The 13,705-nt window shown below is 45.0% G+C and overlaps 1 long non-coding RNA gene across 1 annotated transcript; it reads left to right on the forward strand.

Moving 5' to 3' along the window:
* The first annotated feature begins 1,440 nt into the window (after nt 1–1,440).
* LOC123458549 lies at nt 1,441–13,705 on the forward strand. The gene is made up of 3 exons (XR_006635717.1): nt 1,441–1,542; nt 6,427–6,617; nt 13,487–13,705. It is a non-coding gene; the product is annotated as an uncharacterized LOC123458549 (long non-coding RNA).

Consider the following 13,705-nt stretch of genomic DNA (forward strand, 5'->3'; position numbering starts at 1 on the left):
GGCTCTAGGGAAGGTGTTCATGTGACGGAGACCTGGGTCAGGGAGGAGAGCGGGCGCGGAGATGGGGAGGAGCGCGCTGCTGGTCTTGCGGCCGAAAGGAGCTTGAAGAGCAGCAAGGGCGTGCGTGTGGCAGGATGGGAAGGGAGAGCGGTGAGCGGGGACGGGAAGAACTAGTCCTGGCTTCGGAATGGCGTGGATGAGGGTTTGGATCTAGGCTCCTGGGTGCTCATCCTCACCCTATGGGCATTCTTTGTTTGAGTCTCCGGCTTCGGAAACACGTGGCTAGGAATTGCAGCCGGGTTCGAGGACATTGAGCCATTCCATCAGCAGAAAAGCTAATGGCAGAAGCCATTCAAAAGTTTAGAGAGTGAAGTGTCCACGTTCAGGCTTTGGGAACAATGTCCTGCCTTCCCAGAGCCCACACCGTTAGTGGGGGGAAGTGGCGCAGGAACAGGCCCCTTTGGCACGGGGCGTGGAGAAATGGGTCTGCCAGTGTCCTCTTTTAGGGACCCAGCCGGGATTTTTTTCATGTCTCAGAACTGGTAAGTTGGATGGGAGAGACTTCAAGGATCATTTAACAATAACATCTATCATTATATTTAAAGCCAACAGTGTGATAGAATTGCTGCCTTTTATGCTTTGCTCGTCATTTTGTCTGTGAGTTCTACACAGTGATTATTTATTATGTATAGACGGTATCATGCCTGTGTAGCTGGTGGTTTTCAAGGCATGGAGGTCAAACCCAGGACCTTACGTGCACTTAAAAAGTGCTCTACCACTGAGCCACATCTCCAGCCCAGTAGCTCATATTTATTTATTTATTGAGAGTCTCACTGTGTAGTGCAGGCTGACCCCAGACTTGTGGTATTCCTCTTGAGATAGCCTGAGGTCACATGCATGCACCACCACACCCAGCTCTTAAATCCATTTTTATGTGATAGGCTTTCTCCAACCAACTTCCCTTTCAGAAAAGAAGCCAGCCAGGGTAACAGAAGTTCACATTCTGGAATATAACCTGAAGCACAGAGAGGCTCTTGTGGCACAATATACACATGACCCACTAAGAAGCAGTCCCACTGGCTGAGTTAGGTCCCAGAATCTCCTGGACGCTTGACCTTGAGGGGAGACTTCATGGGTATTTTCCTTCATTCCCTTCACATTCACCTATGTGAAATCACCTGGCTCCATCCAGAAGACAAGATGGAACTTAAGGTTGGCAATTGGGCCCAATGTAGGGCAGAGGAGGAAGGACCCAGAGGGAGGAGGTAAGGGGGTTAAAGAGACCTCAGGGCTTGGGGATTGGTGGGAGAAGAAAGGGAAGTTTAGGGTCACGAGGTTTTCAGGCAAACAGAGAGGTTCCACTGCTTGGGCAACAGCAGAAGTTCAGAACAAAGGTCACCGTGATCTTTGAGGATCAGGAAGAGTGACTTGAATGGGGCAGAGGCCCTTTTTTGTCTTTCCTCTTTGGCGGACACTATGCAGATAGTGGTGAGCAACTTGTATCCAAGGGAAAGACTGGATTTAAATCCTACCAAACTCTATGTAAGTGATTGCTTTGAGCTTCAGAAAGCCTTTTTCCCCAGTTATGATCTTTACTTCCCTGACTTCTGAACTTGAAGGTGAAGAGAGGGATTTTCAGTCAGGTGAGGAAATTGAAGGTTAATGAAGCAAAGGGGAGAGTCAGGGCAATCTAAGGTAAAACTCTTGCCTCTTGTTATTTATTCACTCATTGAACATCTGAAATTCAAATTTAACTGAGCCATCCTGTAGTCTTGTGTGTGTGTGCGTGCATGTATCTGTTTGTTCATGTGTGTGTGAGTCTAACCTAAGTGTGGGTGCGCTTGCATTTGGAGGCGATAGGTCAAGGTCAGGTTTCTTCCTCTGAGGCTCTCCACCTTATCCACTGAGGCAGGGGCTCTCAGGCTATCTCCTGCCTCGGCTTTTAAACACTGGGATTACAAGCAGGCTGCCATGCCCATTTGGCATTTACATGGGTGTTGGGCGCTCAAACCCAGGCCCTCAAGTTTGTGTGGCAAGTGCTTTACCCACTTGGTCATTTTCCCAGCCCAGTGACCTATATTCTTTTTAAAAAATTTTAAAATATATTTTATTTTTATTTGAAAGAGAAAGAGGCAGATAGCGAGAGACAGAACGAGCATGCCAGGGCCTTCAGCCACTGCAAACAAACTCCAGAAGCATGCGCCACCTTGTGCATCTGGCTTCTATGGGTCCTGGGGAATCGAACCTGGCTCCTTTAGCTTTGCAGGCTAGTGCCTTAACGACTAAGCCATCCCTCCAGCCCCCTATATTCTTAATTGATGAATCTGGCAATCCTACTTCAGTGCTGGGGTTTCTACTTGTGAAACTGAGGAGTTTTCTTTCATAGTTGGGAGGTGAGTTTTCCTTATTCAGTTTGCTTGTCTTGTTTACCTAGTATGATAGCCCCTCTTTCTCTCTCTCTCTCCTACACACACACTTCTGTGTCTGTATTGATGTCTATGTCTATCTAAGCAAACATGGCTTGGTTTGAATTAGCACCTAATGTAAGTGTATGCATTTCCTCCCATTCTCCACAATATCAGATACTGTTAGTCTGAAGTTTTGCTAATCTGCAGGGCATAACCTTTGAGAATGTCTAGTTTAAAGTATTTCTCAAATGAGGCACACTGTTCCAGGTGTGGTGCCTGCCTTTAATCCGGTACTTGGGAGGCAGAGGTAGGAGGATTGTTGTAAGTTCAAGGCCACCCTGAGGATACATAGTGAATTCCAGGTCAGCCTGGACTAGAGCAAGATCTTACCTCAAAATAAAATAAAATAAAATAAAATAATGAGGCACAGTTTTAGTTTGTGATGCCTAGCATCAAGATTTTATTTAACAATATTTGGGATATGGAAGGGGCCAGCCAGAGGTGGCTGGGCATGAAGAGGAGGGGAAGGGCATTGGGGGAGGGCATAAAGTAAAACGGCACATATGCATGACAATGTCACAGTGGGACCCATTACTTTGCATGCTGTTGTAAAAATTGCTTTACAAATCTTTAATAAGAAATTTAAAGTGTATATTATATGGCAAAAAATTATCCAATGGAATGTAATGATTTGTCTTAATTTTTTTAATTTTGTCTTAATTTGTCTTAAAACCCCACAGTTGAGCTCACAGCCACCTCTAGCAGAACTAATCTTTTCAGGGCATACTTACCTCAGAGCTCAAGAATGTCAACTTAGCTTTAGCAAAAGCAAATATTTAGATTTTAAAAGTAAACATTGGAATTCAGAACCCATTAGATAAAAAAGTTGAGAAACTAAGGATGCCTTGTTAGTTAATGTCCCTAATGGCAACCTCTAAGTCAGATGACTTATCAACTTAAAACAGCCTTTCTGTTGGCTTCACACAATCATATTTGTAATTGTTACAATAAGGCACTTTTTAAAAACCTAGTCCTTTTAATCTGCATTTCCACAAAAAGCTGTTGAAAGAGCAAGTTTCTGCTTGGTTGTTTTTCCCTTTGCTTAAAAAAAAAAAAAGTGCCAGGAATCCCACCCCACCCACTACTGGGTAACAGTCAATCATTTATTATTCCTGGATCAAACACAGGCATTCATGCCTAGGAAAACGTTTTGCAATGAATGGGATCTTGGTTTCTACTAAAAACAAAAAATAGCTAAAAAGAGACTTCAATTTATTTTCAAGTCCTATGGCTAAATTCCTTTAATTCCTAACTGGTGAGAATATTGGCAGGTTATTAGATTTTACTTAGAGTCAGATTTACTTCTTGGTGTATGCCCGGAGATGCTTTTGAGAGCTATTTGAGACCAGCTTTGCAAGAGGTGACCAAATGGAACTCAAATGAAATGACTATTGACACTGAAGTACAATGCGTGAGGAGAGATGGGGACAGAATTGAATGTTTTTAAAAATTTTGTTGTTGTTGTTCATTTATTTATTTGAGCACGACAGACAGAGAGAGAAAGAGGCAGAGAGAGAGAGAATGGGTGCACCAGGGCCTCCAGCCACTGTACATGAACTCCAGATGCATGCACCCCCTTGTGCACCTGGCTAACGTGGGTCCTGGGGAATTGAGCCTTAAACCGGGGTCCTTAGGCTTCACAGGCAAGCGCTTAACTGCTAAGCCATCTCTCTAGCCCCAGAATTGAATGTTTTAGTTAAAAAGTAATAATAAAGCCAGGTGTGGTGGGGCACGTCTTTAATCCCAGCACTCAGGAGGCAGAGGTAGGAGGATTGCCTTGAGTTCAAGGCTACCCTGAGACTGCATAGTGAATTCCAGGTCAGCCTGGACTAGAGTGAAACCCTACCTTGAAAAAACAAAAACAACAACTACTGCAGGACTGCAGAGATGGCCCAGTGGATAAAGTACTTGCTATGCAAGTCTGAGTACCAGAGTTCAGAGTCCCACACAAGCCAGAAACCGCGGTGGGCTTTGGTGATCCCAGCGTACCTATAGGAAGATAGGAGGCGGAGACAGGGGAATTTCCTGGAAGCCAGTGGACCAGCTAGCTTGGGGAGTGGTGAACAATAACCCTGCCTCAAATGAGGTGGAAGGCAAGAACTTGCACAACAGCTGTCCTCTGACTTCTACACCACACATGCACACACATCACACACACCAATAATAAATAGATCAATAGATAGATGAACAAATAAATAAGACCATTTGGACACTTGGCAAACCAAGGGTACTTCTCAATCTTGTAAGTGAACCTTACCTGATATGCTGATATTAAACCAGGACCTATGTAGGTTATCAAAATTCCTATATGTTCATATGATTCAGTCAACTTCACCCAGTGCAATTATCCTCAGTCCAGACTCAACAGTCTTTCCTTCCTCAAGCCTAAGCAGCCCTGACTCTAATATACCAAAGTAATCACTTCCCCTCACACTGATCTGTACTTTCCCTGCAACACTCAGTCATAATCCAGACTAGTGGCAGGATGAAAGACCACCAATAAAATATCCTTTTTTTTTTAAACGCAGGGTTTCATTCTAACCCAAGGTGATCTGGAAATTCCTCTGGATCCCAGGCTGGCCTTGAACTGCTTCAACCTCCCAACTGTTGGGATGACAAGTGTGAGCCACTGTGCCCAGCTTCAATATCCATTTTCATCCTCTCCTTTCACTAAATTTTAGCTGGCATGTGGCTCAGTATAACACAATATGACACACTTGCATGCAAAAGAAAGGGGGTGGCTAGAGAGATGGCTTAGTGGTTAAGGCACTTGCCTGCAAAGCCAAAGGACCCATGTTCAACTCTCCAGATCCCATGTAAGCCAGATGCACAAGGTGATGCAAACGCACAAGGTTGTACATAGTCACAAGGTGGCACACCCATTTGGAGTTTGACTGCAGTGGCCAGAGGCCCTGGTGTGTTAATCTCTCTCTCTCTCTCTCTCTCTCTCTCTCTCTCTCTCTCTCTCTCTCTCACACACACACACACTCCCTCTCTCATAAAAAGAAATTGTTGCCTCCCAATATCTAGTCTTCCTTCCTCTAATTTGAAGAATCTTCAAATTTTATTTACTTATTTGGGAGGGAGAGAGAGAGAATGGGTGCATTAGGTCCTCTAGCCACTGCGAATGAACTCCAGATGCATGTGCCAGCATATGCATCTAGCTTATATAAGTTCTGGGGAATTGAACCTGGGTCCTTAGGCTTCACAGGCAAACGTCTTAACCACTAAGCCATCTCTCCAATCCAGAATCTTCAATTAAAATTTTTTTTAATCTATTTATTTGAGAGAGAGAGAGAAACAGAAATAGGCAGACAGAGAGAGAGAATGGGTGCACCAGGACCGCCTGCCACTGCAAACAACCTCCAGACACATGTGCCACGTTGTGCATCTGGGTTTACCTGGTTACTGGGGAATTGAACCTGGGCAAGCAAGTGCCTGTAACCACTGAGCAAAATCTCCGGCCCAAGAGTGTTCAGCTTTCAACCAGATCACATCATATTATGGAAGCTGAATGCTCATGTTCCTCCTGTATTTATATACAGATGTTCTCATCTCCAATCTGGTGATATTTAGAAGTGAGACCTTTGGGAGGTAGTTAGGTTAAAATCAGATTTTGGGGATGTTACCCTAATGATGGAATTTGCGTTCTTATAAGAAGAGGAAAATGGAAATCTTTCTCTCTTTCCCTCCCCCTTACTATACACACACACACACACTGCATAGGCCAAAGTGAGCACACAGCAAGAAACAAGAAATCAACTATCTTACAAGCTTAGAAAGGCCCTCACTGGGAACGGAAACACCTGGCACTTTGATCTTGAACTCTCCGATTTCTAGAACTGTAAGAAATGAATGTGTGTTGTTAAAGCTTGTGGGATTGTGTCACAGCAGCCCAAGCTGGCTAAGAGACATGGACATCCAGTGTTAACACTGTATTTCTCTGCATCTCTTACAGTTAACTGCATCTCTTGTGGCCTCATGACTAAGCTAAGGCTAATGATTGACAAACAGATCCAAAGCCTCTTAAAGAAGAGCTGGCGTCTGGCCTCTGCTCCCCTTCTTCTCTGTCACTCTTTCCATCCCTCTGGCTTGGAATGTGATGCGAGAGTCACATTCCAAGCTGTGGCTGACTTCTTGTGCTATGAGGTAAGGTCTGCACCACAGGGAGGATGAGACTGGAGCACCCAGGGCAGTCCTGGGTGGCCTCTCCTCCAGCCTTTACTCTACACAGAGAAATACACTGCTGTCTTGTTTAAACAGTGCCACTGGGAGGCTCCAGTACTTTATTTTTATTTTTATTTATTTATGAGAAAGAGAGAAAGAAAGAATAAGGCCTCTAGCCTCTGCTAGAATTGAACCTGGGTCATTAGGCTTTGCAGGCAAATACCTTGACTGCTAAGCCATCCGTCCAGCCCTCCATTCCTTTCAGTGAAAGCCAATCCTTGCTGATATACACCCATTCTTCTACGTTAACTTGACTCTTCGCGGACTATAGCCCATGGGCCTCTGGGTCATTTCCTCTTACTGTTAAGAGGCCAAACCTTAGTCTCTCAGACCAGGAATGCTGTCTTCCCATTTTCAGCAAGGAGTGAGGATCGTTCCAATGAATCCTGTCACTAGCTGCTTTAGCAGATTCCCCAAATAGTTGCCCTGAGCCCCATGGGGACAATCTGACTCAATATTTCAATTTTTGCTCTCCAAGGAGTACTGCTAGATCCCAAAGCACGCCTATTAAAGATATTCATTCTGCGTCACTGGAGAGAGGTGTATGGAATCATTAGACTTCAGCTTTTTAAACGGAGTCTCATTATGTGGCCCTTACTGGCCTGGAACTCACTGGCCTTTAACTCATGGTGATCCTCCTGCATCTGCTTCCTGAGTACCAGGATTACAGGCATGGTATACCACCATGTCTGGCTTTAAAAATCCATTTCTTTTCCTTTGAGGTAGGATCCTTTGTATCCCAGACTCACATGAAAATCACTGAAATTCACTAGGTAGCCAAGGATAACCTTGAACTTCTTTTTTTTTTAATTATAAAAAATTATTTATAAGTAGAAACAGCACACAGGTGGAGGGCAGAGGGGTTGTCTGTTCTCCCCCTTCTTTGAGGCAGGGTCTTATACTGCTAGCCGATGAACTCCCGCGTCTCCTGACTTCGCTTCTTCTCCTCCGCCCACCGTGGTGGGCATGCTGGGGTCACAACAAGCATGTATCACTTTGTGTCTGGCTTTACATGGGTCCTGGGGAATTGAACTCCAGGCCACAGGCTTTGCAAGTAAGCACCTTTAACTACTAAGCCATTTCCCCAACCCCAACCCTGAACTTCTAATTCTCCCGCCTCCACATCCTAAATGCTGAGATGCCACGTGTGTGTCACAGTTTATGGGGTGTTGGGGATCAAGCCCAGCCTTTGTGCTTGCTAGGCAGGCATTCTGCCAAGTGAACTACGTTCCCCAGCCCCAAATCTACTTATTTTAATGAGAAAACTTATATTTCATATGGATCCATAATACCTCAATGAGACATGTAGAAAAATATGCTGATAATAAAAACAAATTTATATAAGAAACAGTAGTTACAAAGTCAATAGAGTTTGTATATGAAAGATAAGATGATGGTATTTATTCTGCTTTCCATGGAAAGAAGAGAAACTTGATAGTGGCTTCTAGAGAAGGGATCTGAGAAGCTCATTTTTGTTTTATTTTGTTTGAAGGTGCAATCTTCTTTCTACACGATTTCCTTCAACAGTTTTTCAATATTTCAAACAACTACAGTCATGTTGTACTCAAAGTGCATGGCTGATACAATGATGCCACAGAAGACGTAAATTGTAAATTGTAAATTGTAAATTGTATGTCAAAACATAAAACATAAAAGAAGAACACGTACATAACTCATAGAACTTTCCAGAAGACACTCCCTGTTTCTTCATCCCTCTGGCTTGGCAATGTGCTTCGTCTCTGTGGCAAAACAATTCATATTTGTTCTATATGATAGTCTGTGTGGAAATTGCTCTGCCAAAAATAAGCTCATGAGTATCTTTGCCTAACATCATAAAATCAAAATATTAATTCCTGTAGCATGTGTCATTGGGTGAAAACATCGCTAGCCTGCGGTGGGGGCAAAGTCATTGTATGAAAAATAGAAGCTTTCAAAGCAGAAGGGCATCCAGTCTTTTTTTTTTTTTTTAATTTTTATTTATTTATTTGAGAGCGACAGACACAGAGAGAAAGACAGATAGAGGGAGAGAGAGAGAATGGGCGCGCCAGGGCTTCCAGCCTCTGCAAATGAACTCCAGACGCGTGCGCCCCCTTGTGCATCTGGCTAACGTGGGACCTGGGGAACCGAGCCTCGAACCGGGGTCCGTAGGCTTCACAGGCAAGCGCTTAACCGCTAAGCCATCTCTCCAGCCCGGCATCCAGTCTTTACTGAACTGTCTCGATGCCTGGGAGGTCGGTAGCTGAGAGGACAGGCTGGGAAGGGGCGACATACGCCTTGTGACAGGGTTTGACTCTGAGGACAGGCTGCGGAGGTGTGGTGAGTGCCAGGGAGTCTACAGACGAAGTTCTGCCACACACAACCTTTTTGGCCAGGGCTATTGCACTGTTTTCTTGAGGGACCTGGCATGTGTGAAGCCTGAAAGTTTTAGTGTTTCTGGGAAGCAGCTATGGGAGTTTCCAAAACTTGGTGACTTTTAAAGAAACATGATTGAGGAATGTTTCAGCCAGCCTAAATCCTCCTAGGAGTTTGTTTTCTTAAAGGCAGAATCAGGTCTTGTTGGGCTGTGAAAGCCCCTCTGGGAGAAAGAATGGGATAATTCATTGGTACCTGCTCCTTCTACCTCCCTGCTTTTTTTTTTTTTTTTTTTTTTCCTTTTTCTTTCTAAAAAGGTCTGTTCTTAGTCACTCCAGAGTCTGGGGAACAAAGTACTGCGAGAGCTGAAAGGGCACTGGGTTAAGTTAGGTAGAGCTGGACTCACATCTTCACATGTCCTTCTCTAAACACATTTAAGTCTTTTTAAAATCTACCTCTACTGAAGGAACACCAAAAACACAAAACCTTCTGACCTTGCAGCCTTCTGGAACTGCGCCTTAGCATGCTTTCTCTTCCTTGCTAGGTTCACCCTATGTGTTTGTTCTGCTATTTTATCATGTGTGTGTGTGTGTGTGTGTGTGTGTGTGTGTGAGAGAGAGAGAGAGAGAGAGAGAGAGAGAGAGAGAGAGAGAGAGAGAGAGAGAGAGAGAATGTGTGCACCAGGGCCTCTAGTCACTGCAAACGAACTCCAGATGCATGTGCTACCATGTGCATCTGGCTTATGTGGGCACTGGAGAATCGAACCTGGGTCGTTAGGCTTCACAGGCAACTGCCTTCACCACTAAGTCATCTCTCCAGAAAGAGCATGCCAGCATCTCTTGCCACTGCAAATGAGCCCCGGATGGATGTGCTACTTTGTGTGTCTGGCTGTATGTGGTGACTGATGAGTAGAACCAGGGTCAGCAGGCTTAGCAAGTAGGAGCCTTTAACCCCTGAGCCATCTCCCTAGCCCCAGGAATGTATTTTTCTGCTAGATTAGAATCTCCTCATGTGCTCTTGGCTCCTGCCTGTTTCTCAAGTAGTTCAGTTACATTAAAAGGCTGTTTCTCTTCTGTCTCACTCTGGGTTCCCTGTGGCTGGAGTTCTGTGGTCAGCTGTCATCCTGCGCGGGACAGAACCGAAGGTCTGCTCATGGGGATTGGGATGTGACACATTGGCCAATCACGAATCCTCCAGTAGGCCCCCAGGTTGCAAAGGCTGGTACCACTGAGAACATCCCATACTTGGGGGGTTCATTCAGTTCTTAGCTCCTGTTTTTGGATGGGAGGGGTACCTTCTTGAAGCTCTTCTAATAATCCTAACATAAGAGCTATGTCCCTACCCATCTGTGGCAGGATTGTTCAACTTGACTTCCAGATACGTGGTATTGCTTAGTGAACCTCCTTAGGGTCCCCAAGGCTTGTCACCAGCATCTCTTCTGGCACGGAGGGGAGAAATTCCTGATCAGGCCTGTCTTGCAGACAGGGCATGGTCCTGACAGTCTCTACAGCTGCCAGTAGAAAGCATTGTGATTGCTTCAGGATGAATGGCTGGTTTTGTTTGTTGTTGTTGTTGTTAATTTTTATTTATTTATTTCATGAGAGAGAGATAGGGAACGGGCACTCTAGCCCTCGCCATCGAACTCCAGACGTGTGCACCACCTTGTGCACATGTGCGACCTGGCACGCTTGCGTCACCTTGTGTGTCTGGCTCACGTGGGATCTGGAGGTAGATCGTGGGTCCTTAGGCTTCGAAGGCAAGTGCCTTAACCACTGAGTCATCCCTCCAGCCCTCCTTTTTTCTGTCACTCCTTCCTGTTACAACTTAATTTTTTATCTTTCTGGAAGTTAAATTGCTGTTTGGTGGTAGACATTCTAGAGCGGAGTCCAGGAACAATGAGCTTCCTTCTCAAAGTGTGGAAGGAAGCAGGTCATTGTAGCCAGTGGGTCAACTGAGGCAGGTCGCTGGGTGGAATGGTATTTCCGGGGCAAACAGCAACAGAAGCGGAGGGCAGGGCAGAACCCTTCCCACCTCCAGCACTCCCTTCCTTCTCCAGCCCCTGGGGCAGCATCTTTAGGAAGCCTAGTCAATAAGAAAGGCGGCTTCTGGACTCTTAGTCCAGGGTTCCAAAGCCAGCTGTAGAAGGGTGGCTTCGGAGTGGAGGCAATAATATTTAGTAATAAACATTAGGTTTATTCCAATTTATTTTTTATTTTTATGTTTTTGGTTTTTCGATGTAGGGTCTCACTCTAGCCCAGGCTGACCTGGAATTCACTATGTAGTCTCAGGCTGGCCTCGAACTCATGGCGATCCTCCTACTTCTGCCTCCCGAGTGCTGGGCTTAAAGGCGTGTGCCACCATGCCTGGCTGGTTTATTCCAATTTAAATGATGATATGTATTCGAGTCTGTTTCTGGACTTTATTCTGTTCCCATGATCTATTCAGCTGTTTCTCCACACATACCAAACATTTTTTTCTTGGTGGTGGTGGGGGTTTGAGGCAGGGTCTCACACCAGCCCAGGCTGACCTGGAATTCACTGCATAGTCTCAGGGTGGCCTCGAACTCACAGGATCCTTCTACCTCTGCCTCCCGAGTGCTGGGATTAAAGGCACCACCGTGCTCGGCCCAAACTTTTTTTTATTGCACCCTTTGTACATTTTTTGATTGGTGTATCAAGCAGGTGTAGTGTGGTGGGCGATGTGTGATGTATGGGGTCCCTCCATCCAATGGGAGCAGCTGGTTTCAGTCAGCGAGTCCTATCCCCATACCACTGGGGTTACAGACGTGCCTAGCCCAACTTTTTACCTGGGGTAGGGGAGACTGTTCTGGGGAATCAAACTCAGATGGTCTCAGGCTTTCATACTTAAGTGCTTTTAACTGAGCTATTTCCCCAATCCATTTTGTACATTGTGATATCTAGTGAATGACTCTCTTCCTTGGCCTTTCCTCAAAAATCTCTAGTTACTTTGACAAGATTTTTAAATACAAATCATATATTACACAGCTATATTTATATGCGAATTAGAGTGAGCTTGTTAGTGACTGGGTTTGCGTTAATTTCTATAATAATTTAAAGGACTTGAAAAGTTTATACTACTTTTAAAAAATCAAAGTTATAAAATAGCCGTTTGAGTTCCCTCAATAATTCAATATTGTTTTGCTCATGAAGGTACTATGGATTCTTTATTTTATTTTTTAAAACTTTAAAAAAATTATTTGTTTGTGAGACAGTGAGAGAGAGAACATGGGCACAGCAGGGCCTCATGCCACTGTAACTAACTCCAGACGCATGCGCCACTTTGTGCTATCTGGTTTTATGTGGGTACTGGGGAATCAAACCTGGGTTATCAGACTTTATAAGCAAGTGCTTTTAACCACAGAGCCATTTTTCCAGCCCCTTTATTCTTTTTTCTTTGTTACATGCATAATTTATTTTTATTTTTAAAAACTTGTTTTATTGACAGCTTTCTCAATATAAACAATATACCATGATCATAATCCCCTCTCACCACCCTCCCTTTCCCCCCTCCCAAATCCCTCCTCCACTGAATCTCTTCTTTCCAACAACTCTCTCTTCCATTTTGATGTCATCATTTTTTTCCTCCTGTTGTGCAGGTCTTGTGTAGGTGGTGTCAGCCACTGTGAGGTCACGAATACCAAGGCCACTTTGTGTCTGGATGACGGCACCGGGAGCACTCCTCCCCTTCCTTTGGCTCTTACATTTTTCTGCCACCTCTCCTGCCGTGGTCCCTGTGCCTTAGAGGGTATGCTAGAGATGGGTCACTTAGTGCTGAACACTCCATTGCTATTTCTCACCACTGTGCTGAGGTGTTTTTTTTTTTTTTTAAGATTTATTTTACTTATTTGAGACAGAGAGAGGGAGAGAGAGAGAGAGAATGGGCATACTAGGGCCTCTAGCTGCTACAAATGAACTCCAGTTGCATGTGCCACCATGTGCATCTGGCTTATGTGGGTCCTGGGGAATCGAACTTGGGTCCCTAGGTTTTGCAGGCAAATGCCTTAACTGCTAAGCCATCTATCTCTCCAGCCCCCTGTGGTGAGTTTTGAGTGCCCCCACTAGTGGTCACCACCATCTGCAAAGAGAAGCTTCCCTAACCAAAAACGAGAGTAGCATTAATATATGGGCATTAACATACGTATTACGAGGGCAGTTTGGTGGACATAATGCATACATTTAGCCAGACAATAGTAGTCGTTCCCCTCTTAGGGCTTGTGACCTCCCAAGCCATTAGGCTTTCGGTACCAGGCAGGAATTCCCTCCTGTGGAGCAGGTCTCAAGTCCAGAGAGCAGCTGGTTTCCCCGATAACTAACATGTCACCATTGCACAAGTTGGTACGTTTGTCCTGGACGGCCAGCCATAAAGCTTGCAGGGCCCACTGCTGGGTAACACTATTAATGACTTTTCTCCTCCAACAGCCTGCACAGCTCTTTCCAGCATCCTGACAGCTAGTCAACATGGAGGAGGCTTCCAGCTCAGCTCCAGCTTCATTTTCAGTGACCTGCAGCCCAAGCATGCAATAGAATGTAGTGTTTGGGAGGTATCAAGGGCCTCTGTAACCAACAACTCACTGGAAGGTATTCCATCCCTGGCACTGAAATTTTTCTAATAATAATCTATGGCTTCTGGGCACAACA

Source organism: Jaculus jaculus, chromosome 1 (assembly GCF_020740685.1).
Source record: "Jaculus jaculus isolate mJacJac1 chromosome 1, mJacJac1.mat.Y.cur, whole genome shotgun sequence".
Classification (NCBI taxonomy): Eukaryota; Metazoa; Chordata; class Mammalia; order Rodentia; family Dipodidae; genus Jaculus; species Jaculus jaculus.